Consider the following 19,207-nt stretch of genomic DNA (forward strand, 5'->3'; position numbering starts at 1 on the left):
AAATGATCCACTCATTAGGGGAGAGTCACATGGCCCACCTGATAGGGGGGCGGATTGGGCGCTAACCCCGCCAGTACCTAGCTAGGGAGGGACAGTCATGTAGGCTCCCTGGGCCACCGAGATGTATCCACACCCTCCATCCATTTTGACTGATCATTTTAGGAGGGTGGGAGCTCAAAAGGAGTCTGTACCACATCACAAGAAGCGGAGGAATTGAACTCTTACAGTTGAAAACTTATTAAGGGCCAAAATAGTTTTAATTGTTAACTTCCAATTCACATTGATTCTTGTTGAGTGGTCCACTTGAACCTTCAACCCACCAAGCTCATACTATAAAATGATATTATAAGATGGATGAATGGTGTGAATAAAACATATACATCGCAATGAGTCTCATGGAGCCTGTAATTGGACCTGTCTCTAGCTAGGTCTGGGTTAGCATCCAATATGCGCCCCTCAACAAGTGGCATGGTGGCCCCGAAGCGGATTGTGTAATAAGCAAGAATAAACTCTATGGGACCTGCCATGACTTGTATGTTTTATTCACATCACATGACATCTCATTTTAGTGTATGAGTCAAAATTAAAACATATCCAAGACTCTGGGACTGCACTGCAGGAAACATTGAGAAGTAAATGCCTAGCTTTAAAATTTTCTTAAAGGCCACAATAATTTTGAATCAAGTTAATATTTATGTTTTCCCTTCATCCCCATATGTGTAACAATATATATATATATATATATATATATATATATATATATATATATATATATAAGTTGGATGATAAATAAGCATTTTGGTTTTGCAGGCCAAAACTCACATTTTTTTGATCTTGGAGAAGATGCTTATTGTATCCTAGAGTCGGATTTGCTATAACCCTCTTGCAAATTGGTTTAATCACCAATAGGGTGCAAATATCGCCTTAAAGATAGCGACATCATAACACGCCTTAAGCCTACCTTTAGGTGATTAATTTTCTATCTTTTCGCCTCAACCCTAACAGGTTATGCTTATTCCCACCGTTTCTTGTGGTGCAGTTCACCATAGCTTTAGGTATGATTCAAGTTTGGAATCATACCGTGAAATGATTTGGAAAAATGGTTGTATTGCATGGATAAGACACATATATCCATAGTGAGCCCCACAAAATTTATTCGGTGTGCAATCCTCTTCAGGTGGCCCTCCTGCCCCAAGCTCAGGCTAGCTTGGCACCCGGCCTTGATCAATTAGCATGGCCATAGATGCATAGCCGGATTAATTTTAAGCTTGGACTGAAGTCCCCAACCTATCGGTCCAGCCCAGCTTGGCCGAGTTCAAATACATGCCTTCTTTCATGATCACATGCAGCTTACCTGCTGACCATGAGTTTTGTTTTTTAGAAGAGATGCTCCTCATAATTAGTTGTGTGTTTACCCAGTTGTGGGTGGGGCCTGACAAAATGTCTGTATAACATCTCACCCATCCAGTAAGGTTGCTCCACCATGAAAATGGGACATCTCAAAAATCAAGTCGATACAACCATCATATAGGCCACACTATAGAAAATAATGAACCAAAAAAAAAAAAAACCTCCACATGCATCTGGGGCCATATGATGATTGGATCAACCTCATTTTTGGAGTGCTCCGCTTTCATGATCGGACACCCATTTCTAAATATATATTTCCTAATCAATGGATGGATTATGACAGTTCTCCTAAGAAAAGGGTCAGAGGTAAATTAAAAATATTCACTTAAAAAAAAAAAAAGGAAGAAGAAGAAGAAGAAGACAATTAGTCAATTTTATGGGAGCAGATTAAGTGAGATCCGGATCCACCCACATGGGTGAGACCCCTCACTGTGGGGCTGACTGTGATGTATGTGACAACATCTACACAATCCATCCATATTGAATAGTCATTTTATGGCATGATCTAAAAAATGAAGCAGTTCAAAATCCCTGATAGACCATAGTACATCAAACAGTGGTGATTGACCATTAAAAACTTCTTGTGGGCCAAAAAAAAAAGAAGCTTTGGATCAAGATGATATTCATGTTGTCTCTTCATCTACGTGTTTGTGATCTTATCAACAGGTTGGATGGCAAATAAACATTTCAGTGGAATCCATGAAGTTTTGATGTTGAGGATTTTATCATGATTGTTTCCTGTGGTGTGGTCCACCTAAGATTTGAGTGAGCTTCATATTTTTGGATTATGCCCTAAAATGAGCTTTCAAAATGGTTGGAAGGTGTGGATTTAAGGCACATACATAACTATGAGCCCCATAGTCAGGGGTGCCACCCACGTCCGTGCATTCGGGCTCTCACCTAGGGCTGTACACGAGTCGAGGTAGGTTGAAAAGCTCACTCAATTCGGCTCGTGTTAGCTTGGATTGACTCGGCTTGAATGGCCGACTTGGGTCAAGTCAAGCTAAATTTCTGAAGCTCAAGTTGAGTTCGAGCCAAGTTTGAGCATGGTGCATTTCAACTCGAAGTCAACTCGACTCGAAGTTCGAACTCAAGCTCGACTCGGCTCATGTAAAAATTTTAATATTATAATACACACACACACACACACATACACACACACACACACTTAAAAGATAAAAAACAAACCCTACCCGACCGCGCCCATTCCCCTTACCATCCCTCTCTCTCTCTCTTTTTTTTCCCCAAACCCAACCTAGCCGCCGTTGGCCTGCCCTCTACTCTCTCTTTCTCTCGTTATCCGACTCGGCCCACTCAGCAGTCAGCCCATTTGATCACCATCCAAGCATCCATAAACAAAGGTGGGTTTATTTTTTATTTAATACAATAATTATATGATTTTTTTTAATTTTTATTTTCAGATAATAATCAGGGCCGGTTGGGCAATGGGTTAGGTCAGGTTGGGTTGGTTGGGTTAGGGTTTGGGTCGAGTTGAACAAGCTCAAGCTCGACTCGAGGTAAACTCGACTCTAATCACTAGCTCGACTCGACAGCTTTGGCAAACAAGCCAAAGCTTCAATATTGAGCTTGACCTCGAACTTGAGTATAACATGAATGAGTCGAGCTGAGCTTGGCCCACCTCGGCTCGAGTCGATGTACAGCCCTAATCCGCTGCCCAATTTTTAGGAAGCGGATTGCATACTAAGTAAACTCTGTGGGTTCCCATAGTCATTCATGCATTTTATCCATTCCATCCATAGATTTTAACAGATAAGTTTAGGTTGTTTGCCTAAAAATGAAACATATCCAAAGCTCAAATGGACCACACCACAGGAAACAATGTGAATTGAACATCTACCATTGAAAATTTTGTGGGGGCCACAGAAGTTTTAGATCAATGTGATATTTGTGTTTTCACTTAATCCATGTCTTTATGATATTATGAACAGGTTGGATGAAAAATAAACATCACTGTGGACCATAGAAAGGTTTCAACGGTGGAAATCATTATTCCCACGGTTTCATGTGGTATGGTCCACTTGAGCTTTAGATATACCTCAATTTTTGTCTTAACCACTAAAATGATCTGAAAAAATGGATGGATGGAGTGGATAAGACAAATACAATCACGATGGGCCCAACTGAGTTTACTCATGTAACATCTCGAAAAAATCTGTGCAAGGATCCGAGTATCACCTCAGTCATAAATCACTCAAGACCAAATCCTTTAGAAATTAGACTAGAATTAGCTAGTGCTACACTAGAGTACCTGAAAAATTAGCACTAATCACTTTAAATATATGATCTGCAAGACCCAAAATGTGCAGAATCATTGTCGTTACTTTACCCTGAAATCTCAAATCAATCTCTAGACTCGGTTGCTCTCGGGAGAACCTTGAAACTCCGTATCGGACCTGGACCGCACGTCGAAAGTCAGATGACCTCGAAACTATACGAATAAGACCGCTTTACTAGGTTTGACAACCATCTCGGAAATCAAGTGCTAACAGTGTCCAGAAACGCACAACTTGAGCCTGAAGCGAAGTGTGTGAGAAACGCGAATATCTTTAGAAAATGAATCCAGATTTAAGTGAATTGAGTCATTCACTTGCAGGCCAAATGTAAGGATCCAGACCGTCAGAATCTGACCCAATTACACTTTCGGATCAGGAAAAATTCCTAACTTATGTCGGTGCACTTGTGGTCCTGATCGAGTACCGGTGACCGTTGAACTGAAACTGGTATGCCACGGTTGATCTGTAAATCCGATAGGACCGAAAACTCAGCTTGCCCTAAATCCAATGTCAGGAGCTTAAGTCCAACCGCATGCTAAAGGGAGGCCACCAAAAGTGCTCCATTGGACTGAAACAGACGCCCTTTGGATATAACCTAAGTATACTTTGGCCCTGGGACCATTTCCATCAGTCCTGGGCCTATATAAAGGCTTAAAACCCCCTCTCTCTCTCACTCCATACGAATTTACTAACCTAAGTGAGAGAAGAGAAAAGAAAGAGAAGGAAAGAGAGAGAAAGTGTAAGGGAAGTTAGGGTTTTGTTGCATAGATCGTTCTCCGTTGCTCTAAGTATCGAAACACCGCTACCGTATCGTTATACCAGTGATTCTAGTTTAGTTCTAAGGTAAGAAATTCTAACCCTAATCTATTTTGGGTTTCCAAACGGTGTATTAGATGAAATAGCTAACCTATTTCATGCTATAGGTTGCCGTTGTGCCGTAGCCACAGGCTTAGTGTTTAAACTAAGTTCGTTACGAGTCTACCAGTGAAAGGTGCGGACTATAAATGTTTAAGTTATAGTTTTCAATGTCAGATAATGATTTATGACTGACTTGAATGCTATCACATGCTTAGATACAATGTTTCCCATGCTTTACACATATATATGAACTATGTTGAGTGTAGTGTACTCCAAGTGTTGTTGAAATGACTAAATGAATATGGGATTATGATTTGTGCCTGCCGTGTCTATGGAATGCAAATACATGATTGTTGTGTATGTGACAACTACTTGTTGGAAGGATCTATCCAAGTATATATTATAATCAAGATATGTTATGTATGTTGATATGTGTAGTCTAAGTGTTTGTAAAAATGTCGGTATGAGTAAGTATTTGGTGCATTGTACTTTATACAGGTGTCGAGATAAGATTCTCAAGTACCTTAACTGTGTGTATAAATCTCTCCATGCAACTTGTACTATATTGTCTGTTTTACTTATGGAATGCGTATGTGGGAATCCATCTTTATGCTGTATTTCATAAAATGCTAAATGGTTGTAGGATCTGAATTATTTGTTCAATACTGCGTTTACTACTTTATGTGATTACTTATTGGAATCGAGTGTGGTTAGGACTATAAAATAGTACAGGCAATCGGTCACACATCCTGGTTTGACGGCCGAGGTTGTTTCGCCACACCAGACACGTTTAAAGAATTCAAGTCGTACGCTGCTAGTCGACAGTGGTTAGGCCACGCAGAGTGCTTATGCGCTCTATATCGATTGGCTCGCCGTATGCTCGTACCAGTTGAGCTTGTCAAGTAACCCGATTGGCCCGATGTATGTTCATCATGTATGGACGCTACTGCTTGAATCTAAGGTACCAAACTCACTAGTGGAAAACCCGTTTAACTTTAGTACCTCGATCCGCTAAGACTCATGAGCCAGACATGGTGGTATGGGACACCGTGGTTGAGTTGTCGGCCTACGCTGGGGCGACAAGCCTCCCCGTAGTGACCAATGAGCAACACAGCCCCGTGAGCTGAATACGGTGGCATGGGACACTATATTCAAGCTGTCGGCCTACACTGATTAGGTGACAAGCCCTTTATAGTGACCTCGAGCATACTCTGAAACTGCGTTGAGGCGACGAGTCTTTCCATAGCAACTAGAGTATAAACTAGCCTACACTGATCAGGTGACGAGCCCTTTGTAATCACCTAGAACCGCAATATCGTATGAGATTTACTAGGACTGACGACCCTAGAATGGATCATTGTTTGGAAATTGATATAAGGGAGGTACCTTAGCTTCCCAACCCTGCTGTATGAATAAACCTAAGTAAGAACTTGGTTAACACGATCATAACATTGCATTACACAGTGCTTTGGCGAGGAAGTAGCCTGTGTCTGGAGTGGTGCATGCCGCAACCGTGAGATGAATTCGCAGAGGGAGTGCAGGCGAGGGCATGCATCATATTATACCATCTTTGCATTAACAAGAGTATTTAGGGCTTGATTGTTGTACTGCTTTATCATTTCTGCTTGATTGAATTGATAATATGTTAACCTTTGCCTTATAGCTCCACTGAGTTGATCACTAACTCCCACGTTCTGGGACAGTATTTTAAACACCAACCAGACTCTGTCTTAGTTGCAGATGGCGACGCAACGTATGAGGCGGAGCCTGACTTCTACGACGATGAGGAGGAATTCTCTTATATGCAGTTATCAGGCGGATTTACTTATACCGTCTTGATCGACAGGGGCTACAGGACTTATCATTTATAGTTGGACTATCTTTGATATTTTGTATTTTGAACTAATACATGTAATTATTTGACCTGACAATGTATTCATACTCTGGAGACCGGCAATGGTCTATACGTTCCATATATGCTTATATACATCTCTCAGTCTTCCGCTTGCGTTATTTAATTGCCTCTGCAGTATGATATACTGATTTGGTATAATCTCACTCATGTTTAATGCACTAATACAGACAATATTCAATCATCATCATATATGTTGCATAAGTAATGTTTTGGGACTTGGGAGTTGGGCTCCTGCTCGACCCCCGATTTTTAGGGCGTTATAATTTGGTATCAGAGCATGATTTGGATTAAACTGGACCTGGGTTATGGTCACATGACGCACACTGACGTACTTTGACTTAGGATGGAGCGACAAAACGTAGGAACAGGCATAGGATTCTATAATGCCCTGAAATTTGGGAGTCGAGCATAGACTTAACTTTCGAGTTCTAACGCATCACTTATACAACATAGAAAATGATAATTTAATGTTGTCTGTATTAGTGCATTAAACATGAGTGGGATTAAGTTAAAACAGCATGTCATACTCCAAAGGCATTTAAATATTGCAAGCGGAGGACTGTGATATGTATATAGATCGTATAAGTGAGTGTAAGTCACCAGAGTATGAACACCACTAAGTTAAGTAATTACAAGTGTATTTTCAAAATAAACAAAATAATGAAGTGTCGTGTCATCTATCCATGCCCCTGTAACCCCATTTACGCAAATCCAGGCCTACATAAACCTGCCTGCCAATTGCATATAGGAGAACGCCTCCTCATCATCCGTGAAATCTAGCTCCGCATCATAAGTCGAGTCATCCTCTGAAACTACAACAGAGTCTAGTGGGTGTTTAAAACACCGTCCCAGAACGTGGGAGTGAGTGATCAACTCAGTGGAGCTATAAGGCAAAGGTTAACATGTTATCAATTCAATCAAGCAGTAATGATAAAGTAGTACAACATTCAAGTCCTAAATACTCTTGTTAATGCAAGAATGGTATGCGATAATGATGCATGCCCTCGCCTACACTCCCTCAGCGTCTTCATCTCACGACGCGCATGGAAATCTCCCGAAAGTGCTCTTCCTTGCCAAAGCACATGCAGTGCAGTGCATGCTCATGTTAGCCAATACTTATTTAGATTGATTCATACAACAGTGTTGGGAAGCCAAGGTACCTCCCTTGTATCATTTGCCCAAACAATGATCCATTTTAGGGTCATCAGTCCTATCTAGTCTCATACGATATTACGGTTCCAGGTCGCTACAAAGGGCTCGTCACCTCGATGCAGGCCTAGCTTATACTCTAGTTACTATGGAAAGGCTCGTCGCCTCAACGCAGGCTCAGAGTATGCTCGAGGTCACTACGAGTGGCTCGTCACCTAGTCGTAGGCTGACAGCTCGAATACGGTGTCCCATACCACCGTATTTGGCTCACGAGCTTAGGTTGCTCACTGGTCACTACGGGTGGGCTTGTCACCCCGGCGTAGGCCGACAGCTCGACCACGGTGTCTCATACCACCATGTCCAGCTCATGAGTCTTAGCGGATCGAGATACCAAGGTTAATGGGGCTTCTCACTGGTAAGCTTGGTACCTTAGATTCAAGTAGTAGCGTCCATACATGGTGAACATACATTGGGTCAACCGGGTTGCTTGACAAGCTCAACTGGTACGAACATACGTCGAGCCGATCGACATGGAGCGCATAAGCACTCCGCGTGACCTAACCACTATCGACTAGCAGCGTATGACTCGGATTCATTAGGCGTGTCTATCGTGGCTAAGTAGTACGACCACCTATCATAAACCATTACCGATTTCCTGGACTACGTCGTAGCCCCAATCAGATTTCATACAGTAGCATTCACATTAAGCCAAACAACATGTTCAAATACAGATCTCATATGAGCATTTCAACAAACACACAGGGTACATGTTAGCGTACATAGGCATTTCAACCATAAAGCACATAGTAGCGATGTAGGTTACATAAAGGAAACTATATACATAGTTAAGGGAATTGAGAATCCTATCTCAACACCCTCATTACATGTATTTAAACAAACATTTCCTCATTCAGGCATTTTATCAAACACTTAGCCTACACATATTACACACATGTAATAAACTAATTACAACGTACATCCCAGCAAGCCCCTTTTTCAAAAGAGTTGCCACATACACAACAAGCATATATCCATAGCTAATAATCATGGCAAGCATAAATTCAAATTCCATATTCATTCAGACATATCAACAAACACGTAGAATGCACTATATTCAACATAGTTCATATATATGTGTAAAGTGCGGGAAACATTGCAGTTAAGCATGTTATAGCATTCAAGTCAGTCATAAATCATTAACTAACATTGAAAGCCTTGAAAACCATAACCTAAACATTTATAGTCTGCACCTTTCGCTGGTAAACAAGTATCGAACTTAGTTTGTATACTGAGTCTTTGTCTACGGCACAACAGCAACCTACAGTATGAAATAGGTTAGCTATTTCATCACTTACAGTATTTAAAACCCTAAAACAGATTAGGGTTAGGCTTTTCTTACCTAAGAATGGCATCAGAATCGCTGGAATAGCGATACAAAAGTGGCAGTTAGGTACGTGGAGCGGTGGGATTAAATTTCAAGAACGATCTCCCACTTTCTCTCTCACTTTCTTTCTCTTTCCTTCTCTTTTTTTCTCTCTCTCTCCTCTTCCTAGGGTTTAGAAATTCGTATGGGAGAGAGAGAGAGAGGTGGGTTTAAGACCTTTATATAGGCTCAGAAGTTATGGGAATGGCCCCAGGGCCAAGGTATACTTAGGTTACAGCCAAACAGTGCCTGTTCCGATCCAACGGAGCACTTCTGGATGCCCCTTTGCTAAATGCGGTCAGACTTAAGGTCCCTGACCATGGATCTAGGTCAGGCGAAGTTTTTGGTCTGATCGGATTTACAGATCGATCGTGGCGAACCAGTTTCAGTTCAACAGTCATCGGTGCTCGATCAGGGTCAGAAGCACACTGACCTGTGTTGGAAATTTTCCTTGATCTGAGAGTGTAATTAGGTCAGATTCCGATGGTCAGAATCCTTAGATTTGGCCTGCAAGCGAACCAACTCAATTCACTTAAGTTTCAGTTCATTTCTTAAAAATATTCACGTTTCTCACACCCTTCGCTCCAGGCTCAAGTTGTGCGTTTCTGGGTACTATTAGGACTTGATTTCCGAGATGGTTGTCAAGTCCAACAAGGCAGTCATAACCGTATAGTTCGGGGTAATCGGACTTTCGACGTGCGGTCCAGGTCCGATACAGAGTTTCATGATGCTTCTGAGAGCAACTGGGATTAGAGATTGATCATAAGTTTTAAGGTAATATAGCCGTAATGATTCTACACGGTTTGGGTCTTACAGATTATATTTAAAGCGATTAGTGTTAATTTCACAAATACTCTAGTTTAGCACTAGCTAATGCTCACCTAATTTCTAAAGGATTTGGTCCTGAGTGATTTCTGCCTGAGGTGATACTTGGGTCTTTGTACGGATTTTTTCGAGACGTTACAGATTCCCAGTTTCGCCAATCGAGGAAATTTACCTAAATCGTCCGTTGAGATCGGGCCCGTACACACCCGTGATCACTTGAGGCGATCCTGGATCACTTCTAGACCGTCAATCGATAGGTTTAGATGAAGATTTAACCCATTCTAACCTCAAACGACCCGAAAAACATGAGTGTACATGAGATAGGACCTGAAATGACTCGAACGGACTCCGGGGCCAAAATCTTACAAATCGGCTGGACCCCGAGTTGACCTTGCATGTTTCTGGCACCCTCGGGGGGGGGGGGGAGGGAATGGCATCGCCCAGGGGGCGAGCCATCGCCTGGACCTCCATAGACCTGCGATGTCATCACCGGATCGGTGAGGCCTCACCAGTTAGGCACATCGGGCCTGTCGGGCCGGCACGGGCCGGGCGGGCCGATACAGGTGGGCCCCTATGTGTTCCATTTGCTCCCCCACTTCATTTCCCACCCCTCCAAGCTTCCCTTTCTCTTCAAAAACCCTTTCTCCTCTCTCAAATCTTCCCTTCATCCTCATATTTCCTCTTTTCCTTCATTTTATATACCCCTCCACTGTTTTCATCAACACCCACCTATCTCTCTCATTTTCTTCAATTTGAGTGCACAAACCTTCCATTTGTGACTTATATATCTTCAAGTCCTACAACCCATATTATTCTACTTTCATGACTCTTTTCGAGCTTGTGGCGGCTATCTTCTCCATTTCCACGCTTCTTTATCTGATGGGAAAGAAGAGGACTCCTACAGAGGAGGCCAGGCCTAGTCACCCTACTCGTTCAAGGAGACCAAGAGGCGCCACCGCTAGTGCAAGCCTCGATCGAGAGATAAGGACAAAGCGGGACCTTGATCCCCAGGCTCCCCTCAAGAGAGCTCTACTAGCGGATCTGTCCCATGAAAGATTCCAGTGCCGTAGGGTTCTTTTTGAAGCACACGTGGATGAGAAGCTCTTTAGGGAATATCTGTTGATGGACCGCCTGGTCGAGGCTGGGTGGGGTCCCATATTTGAAGGCAAGTCTCGTGCGAATGTGAACACCGTCCAAGCCTTCTACGCTCACATTCGGGAGTCAACGCTGGAGCCTTTGCAGTTAAAATTTCCTGTGGGGAGGTGAGATCTCACAGTCAATGCTGCCTTGATAGCCCAAGTTATGGGAATGCAATCTTCAGAGTGCACGTGAAAAAGATTGCCGCATGCGATTCCTTTGTGGCCAACTGGCCCACTGGAATCCAAACAATAGCCTCCTAGCGACTAATATGACTGACGACTTCCGCCTGCTCCATCACATCTTCACGTACAATGTGTATCCCAGGTGGAGTAATCACAGCGAGTGCACATGCCTGATGGTAGACTTTCTATACCAAGCTGGGTAGGGAGAAGCTGTGCGTGCCTATGTATGTGCTGCTACAAATAGTGCAGACCGCGCGCTCTTCCAGTATATCCATTTCACTCCCATTCGGCTGATTTATGTGCAAGTTTCCACGCGAGTTCACCTACAGACTTGGCGCAGAAGTTCCTGTGTCGATCCATTTCATCAGCGACACCACTCTTAACAATATGAAGATTGGGCCACGACAGCGTCAAGCCCGACTCGATGAGAGTGAGGATGAAACAGAAAGTGAAGAGGAAGAGAGTGATGAAGAAGGTAGAGATGAAATAGAAGAAGAGCAGGCAGAGGAAGAAGAGGAGACCCAAGACATTAATGAGGGCTCTCCTCCTGCTACGCAAGGCCGCGATGGTGATCGGGCTGCTATACAAGCCCGCTTGGCTCAACTTGAAGAGGGCCAAGTTACCCTGAAACAGGAGATCACACAGACTCGAGCCAAGTTTGAAGAGACTCGGGCCTTCATGAAGTAAAAATTTAGCAAGGTGTCTCGTGCTTTGAGGGTTATCTTGTGCTGTGTGTAGGATAAGGGTGCACCTCCACCATCGCTGGATTCTGACAATTAGTCGTGCATGCAGTCGTCTTTTATTTTGCTTTATTTGCTTATTTCTATGTGTAGCCTCGATAGGCTTAGTGGTGTGGTAGTTTGGTAGTATGTTTTAGTGTTTGAAGCCTTAATTGTATTAGCTCACATGCATCTTCTATCATGATTTATGTAACGTTGTATCTCATGTATTGTGACAATTTTGTTAAATGAAATGCATGAAGTTTCTTTGAGCCGTAATATGAATGTTGTGTCATTGAGTTGTGAGTATGCTGAATCTGACCTGGGTTGCACCCTATGTTGTATATAGGGAATGCCACCTAAGGCTGCTCGGAGTACGGTACGTCTCACGCTGGGCGAATCGTTTGACGGGGTTCCTCCCCTAAGCGATAGCCATACGAACCCCAACTTGGGCTTGACTCACAAGACCATGCCAGATTCTCAGCTAGCCACTGGCCCCACTAATGAGCATACACCTACTGCACCACCGGTTCCTGAGCAGAACCTTGCGTCCACCTCGATGCCTCACATGCCTCAAATGGCCCCTCCTCCAGATAGGTTAGAGCAGATGATGTTGTTGATGCAGCAGCAGCAGATACAACAACAGCAGCAGCAGCAGCAGTTTCTGGCTACCATGGTGGGGGTCTTTGCCCAAAGTATGGGTGTGGCTCCACCTGCATCACCTATGCACCCTGCTGGGAACACGGGTACTAGTGGCCATTTTGAGCGATTCCAGCGCTTGCGACCTCCTACTTTTGCGGGTACTCACTGACCCGACAAGGCCAAGTATTGGCTTCATAGCATCTCTAAGATGCTTAAGCCACTGCACTGCACTGAGGCAGAGTAGGTGAAGTTGGTCACCTTCATGTTTAAGAAGGAGGCCAGCTTATGGTGGGACAGTATTCTCCGCACTGTTGCGGTCGGACATGTATGGATGTAGGCAGCCTTTGAGACCCGCCTCCACAAGAAGTATTATCCCCTCACCTATCGCCACAAGAAGGAGAGTGAGTTCCTTCACCTCCGATAGGGAGGGATGACAGTGGCAGAATATGAGAACCGGTTCATAGAGCTAGCTAGGTATGCTCCTCTAATACTTGCCAATGAGCCGATGAGGATGCGGCGATTTTCTGAGGGTCTGCGACCCAAGATTCACTCGAAGATGTGTTGTGCTAGCATACCCACTTATACTGAGCTAGTACACGTCTTTGCGAGCGGAGCAGGATGAGGGATAGGTTATCCCGCACTCACGTGCCTATGGTTCCTAGGCCGCGACCGAGCAGGCCATTCCTCGGTAAGAGGCCGCCTACAGATTCACCTCCTAGGCTTGCGGCTCCGCCGGTTCAGCTGCGACGGGTAGATTTGTGGTGTAGCTATTGCAAGAGGCTGGGCCACATAGAAGTGAATTGTTTCACCAGGATGAGGGATAGCGGGTTCTCACCACCTCAGAGGATCAACAGCTCGATGCCTCAGGCTATTTTCGGTCCACCTCTACGGACAGCACCTGCACAACCCGCCTTTCGACCGTCAGCACCTCGCTTTAGGCCGCCTCAATGGCCTATAGCGCCTCAGCTGAACCGTTCACGGCAGGCTCGGGTGCACTCACTTATAGCTGAGGCATCCAAGGCATCAGACGTGCACCTATGGCTTTTGAAGTCACAGCTTAGATTCAAGGTATGCCTATCTTTTTATTGGTGGATACCGGGTCCACTGTTTCAATCATATCATGCGTCGTAGTCAAGCGGCTAGGATTGTTTACTACTCCCACGAGGGGAGTGAAGATCCTCACCACTACAGGGACCTCGTCGGATGTTACCAAGATGTGTGAGGCATGTTCATTAGACTTGGGTAGCATGACAGTGCGTGTTGACCTGAGCACTATGACATTATCCTCGGTATGGATTAGCTCACCGAGAAGAGGGTAGAGATAGATTGCGAAACCAGGGTCGTGACAGCCTACAGACCTGAGGGCATGATCTTTACTTTCCTAGTTTAGGTTAGTTGGCCCTGTCGAGTTGATTGCTACACTGCCTTGTTAGAGCATGAGTTGGGCCTGATGTTGGGGAACACACTAGTGGCACAAGAGTTCATGGACATGTTTAGGGCGATACCTGGACTACCTCCTCGGTGCAAGATCGACTTTACTATCGACTTGGCGCCCGGTGCGACACCCATTTCACTACTGACATATCGCATGCCTCCATGCGAGATGAAGGAACTGAGGAGGCAGATTGATGACTTGTTGGAGGCAGGTTTCATACGACTGAGTGTGTCCCCTTGGGGAGCGCCCATGTTGTTCGTGAAGAAGAAAGACGGTTCACTGCGATTATGTATTGATTATCGCAGGGTGAACCAGGTGATGGTGAAGAACAAGTATCCTTTGCCCAGGATAGATGATCTGTTTGATCAATTGAATGGGGCATGATACTTCTCTAAGATTGATCTGCAGTCAGGGTATCATCAGTTGCTCGTTAGGGATGAGGACGTGCAAAAGATGGCTTTCAGGACCAGTTTTGGACACTATGAGTTTCTTGTTATGTCGTTCGGCCTCACGAATGCACCGGCCGTGTTCATGGACTTGATAAACAGGGTGTTTCGGTCGTTTCTATTCCGATTCGTCATCGTATTTATAGATGACATCCTGATATACTCCAAGAGTCGGGAAGAGCACGAGGAACACCTGCAAGCAGTCTTGGATACTCTGAAGAAGAACCAGTTGCTCGCACAGTACAAGAAGTGCGACTTCTGGAAAGAGGAAGTCAAGTTCCTGGGATATGTGGTGTCCAAGGAAGGGATAGCAGTTGACCTCGCTAAGGTAGCCGCGGTTCAGGACTAAGAGCAGCCTGGTTCGGTTACTAAGGTGAAGAGCTTTCTTGGTCTGGCAGGGTACTACCGTCGATTTATTAAGGACTTCTCCAAGATTGTTAGGCCGCTATCTCAGTTGACATGGAAGGATCTGAAGTTCGTCTGGAATGAGAAGGCGGAAGCAGCTTTTCAGGAGCTGAAGGCAAGCTAAAGTCCGCCCTTATGCTGGTATTGCCAGAGCAAGGGGTTAAGTATATTATATACACCGACGCGTCTTGCATTGGTCTGAGTTGTGTCCTTATACAGAAGGACAGGTGATTGCTTATGCCTCGAGACAGTTGAGGAAACACGAGGAGAACTGCCCTACACACGACCTAAAGTTGTCAGTCGTCATCTTTGCACTGAAGCTCTGGAGACATTACCTCTACGGAGAGGAGTTTGAGCTCTTTTGTGACCACAAGAGCCTCAGATACATATTCACTCAGCGGGACCTGAATATGAGGCAGCGACGATGGATGGAAACCTTGAAGGACTTCAAGTTCGAGGTTTCCTACCTTCCGGGCAAGGCTAACCTTGTGGCTAACGCATTGAGCCGCAAGAACACCATAGAGTTTGCGGCTCCGCTGATGGTGGCAAAATGGGGTATGGTAGAGTTCGTGCGAGACTTCGAGCAGAAGCTCACTGTGGAGGAGCCGTTCGAGAGCGTCGCGCACGTTCGTGTGTGACCACTAATTGATGATAGGATCATTGAGGCCCAGAAGGACGATGGACGATTATCTGAACTTTGAGAGCAGGTTAGCGATGATGAGGACGCCTAGTGGAGAGTTGGTACAGATGGGGACTTACGTTACCGTGGCCGCCTATGCGTCTCAAATCTTCATGATTTGAGACAGGAGGTTCTCGAGGTTGCACATAGTTCGAAATTGGCAATGCATCCTGGAAGCACGAAAATGTATCGAATATGAAAAGATCATACTGGTGGGACAATATGAAGGCCCACATAGCAGATTATGTGTCCCGTTGTCTCACGTGCCAGCAGGTCAAGGCTGAACACCACCGACCTCTTGGATTGCTTCAGCCCATGCCCATAGCTGAATGGAAGTGAGATTTCATCTCTATGGATTTTATCTCAAGGCTATCGAAGATGAGGAAAGGACATGACTCTATTTAGGTGATCGTGAACTGGTTAATGAAATCGGCCCACTTCCTCCCAATTAAAGTCTCTGAAAAGGCCAAGCTATATGTCCTAGAGGGGGGGTGAATAGGACAATGCCAAATAAAACTAATAACAGCGGAAATAAAAAGAAAATGATAGCCAAAGTAAATCACAATGCAGTAAATTAAAGTAACCTCAAAATTCAGATCTTGAGAGGTTGATACAAACGTTGTTCTAAGGACAACCTTACACCAAAAACCAGAGTTTATGGTAGGACAACCTTATTTCTAGAAAGATCTTTGTATCAAGTCTCAAATCGAAGAGGAATACAATAATAAATATAAACTGAATTGAAATAACTTGTAATTAAAAATGTATTGTTCTAGGGACAGCCATACACCATAAAAATGGCAGGGCAACCTTGCTGGAACAACTTTCAAATGAAATTGAAAATCAAGCGATAAAGGAATAGCAGAAAATAAATTCTAAGCTATTACAACATTCTCACAAAGCTTGAATTAAATAATTACAACATTCACCACCAAACATACATCCCACAAAAGAATAAAAAATTAGAAGAATAAAACAATCAAACACAAGGGTTTATAGTGGTTCGCCTGTGTGTTCACCAACTGTTAAACAACAGCCACACAAAAAGCTACTCCACTCCTAATATCCTCACACAGGGGATATTAGCGTTCACTAAAAATATGTTTTCCCAAGTTCACCCAAAACCCTTACAATTGTGTCTTTGTCCGTGGGCTTACACAATTAAAAAAACCCCACTTCTGAGTTTTCCTGGCTTTCCTCAAATAACCAATATAACAAGATTTTTCTGGCAAATCTTGAAAGAAACCAAAATAATAGAAAGGAATTTACAATATGTAAAATACCTGAATATCTCTTTTGTTGTAGCAGCCCGGTAGAACCAAATCAAAGTAGATGATTGAATGTCCAAGTTCAATGTCCAGTACTCGATTACAATGGTTCTAATTCTAATAGATTTTAAATTAAACCAAATAGGGCTTGCCTTAATTGATTTTGATTCCAAAGAAAGGGAATAATAATTCCTCTTTATCAAATCAGATTGGAATAGCAGAAACAAAATCAATTAAAATAAAGCTAAGGAAAGAGAATATTAAATATGCACACTTAGCTTAGATGGAGCACAGAATTATCTCTCAGAAGTTCGACGAAGATTGGCTTGAATACTTTTATTAATTCGATAATTTCTTCTGAGATTCGTGCACTATTTATAGGTGAGAACATCGGGTCTTCGACTGGTCTAGAGTGCTCTACGACTAGTCGAAGTCATAACAGATATTTGAAAGATTAGGCGGGATAAGCTTTGACCGTTCTACGACTGGTCGTAGGTCTCTTATGACTGGTCGTAGGTTTCCTTCAACTGGTCGTAGGTCCTGCAAATCTTCGCTGGACTTCGAGTCGAAGATTGTACGACTGGTCGAAGAGCAGTCGACACTGTTCCTACGACTGGTCGAACAGATTCCTGGACTAGTCGAAGGCTAACAGATTTTATCCGGAATTTGTAACAAACTCGCGACTGATCGAGGATTTTCTTAGACTGGTCGAAGCAAGTCTAGGACTAGTCGAAGAAGGCCTAGGACTAGTCGAAGAACAGACCAAACTCATGAAAAATAAACATTCGGTTTATGTATCCGAAATGACCTACTTCTAAGGTCAACCTATGGTCAATCAAACCTCAACCATGAAGTATGGACATTGAAACATTCGAAACTTGAGACCTTGAAGTATGAGCCTTGTAATCTTGATGTAGATCAAACCTTGATGTAGCTTAATCTTGAAAGTGTACAAACTGCCTTGAACTCTTCTTGAAGTCTTGCAGCTTGAGTCTTGTCTTGTGAGCAGTTCTTTCATTCACGATTGATCCTTGTACTTGTAAGCTTTGCTTGTTGTGAGCTTAGCTTGTTCATGAATGTTGATCCTTGAGAGAGCTTCACTTAAGCAAGTTATATATAACATAACATTGATTTTGGCACCACAAATTTGACAACAGACAGGGATATAAACTATAGCACTTACAGTCTCAAACTCTGCAGACGAGTTGGCTAGGTTATACATCAAGGAGATTGTGCGTCTACATGGAGTTCCCCTAGAGATTGTGCCGGAACGAGACACACGATTCATATCTATCTTATGGACTCGTATCTAGGAAGCAATGGGTGTGAAACTGAAGTTCAGTACCGTATTCCACCCACAGACTGACGGGTAGATGAAACGGCTGAATCAGGTGTTGGAAGATATGCTGCGAGCTTGTGTACTTGATTTTAAGGACAGTTGGGATGACTGTCTCCCGTATGCAGAGTTTGCTTATAAAAACAATTTCCAGGCGAGTATTGGCATGGCTCCCTATGAGGCCTTGTATGGGCGCCCCTGTCGAGCACCGCATTGCTGGGCAGAGGTTGGTGAGACGAGTCTGATTAGCCCAAAGTTAGTACAGGTGACCTCAGAGAAGATCGATATCATCAGACGTCGACTTCAGGCACACAGAGCAGACAGAAGAGCTACACCAATATGAGGCGGCGACCGCTTGAATTTGAGGTTGGAGACCATGTGTTCCTCAGAGTTTCCCCTATGAAAGGAGTCCTTTAGTTTGGCAAGAAGGGAAAGCTTACGCCAAGATTCATTAGCCCATTTCAGATACTTGATCGAGTGGATGTGGTGACATATAGTCTTGCTCTGCCCACACTACTTGCGGGCGTGCATAACGTATTTCATGTATCTATGCTGAAGAAATACGTTCCCGATCCTTCCCATATTATCAGATGGGAGCAGGTACAGTTGAGTGAGGACGCTACATATGTACTACGACCGATGCGGATCCTAGACAGGAAGGAGCAAGTATTGCGTAGCAAGGTTATCCCACTTGTGAAGGTACTGTGGATGCATCACACTAAGGAAGAGGCTACTTGGGAAACTGAAGCCGAGGTCCGTAAGAACTACCCTCGGATTCTCGAGGAGTACAAGAAGGTACTAATTTCGAGGATGAAATTTTTCTTTAAGGGGGGTAGATTGTAACGTCTCGAAAAAATCTGTTCAAGGACCCAAGTATCACCTTAGCCAGAAATCACTCAGGACGAAATCCTTTAGAAATTAGACGAGAATTAGCTAGTGCTACACTAGAGTACCTGAAAAATTAGCACTAATCACTTTAAATATGATCTGCAAGACCCAAAACGTGTAGAATCATTGTCGCTACTTTACCCTGAAATCAAAAATCAATCTCTAGATCCGGTTGCTCTTGGGAGCACATTGA

The 19,207-nt window shown here is 43.8% G+C and overlaps 1 protein-coding gene across 5 annotated transcripts in view; it reads left to right on the forward strand.

Annotated features, from left to right (window-relative positions):
* The window catches only part of LOC131251208 (uncharacterized protein At1g03900-like), a 75,029-nt gene that overhangs the window by 17,362 nt on the left and 38,460 nt on the right, over positions 1 to 19,207 (forward strand). The window lies entirely within an intron of this gene.

Source organism: Magnolia sinica, chromosome 7 (assembly GCF_029962835.1).
Source record: "Magnolia sinica isolate HGM2019 chromosome 7, MsV1, whole genome shotgun sequence".
Classification (NCBI taxonomy): Eukaryota; Viridiplantae; Streptophyta; class Magnoliopsida; order Magnoliales; family Magnoliaceae; genus Magnolia; species Magnolia sinica.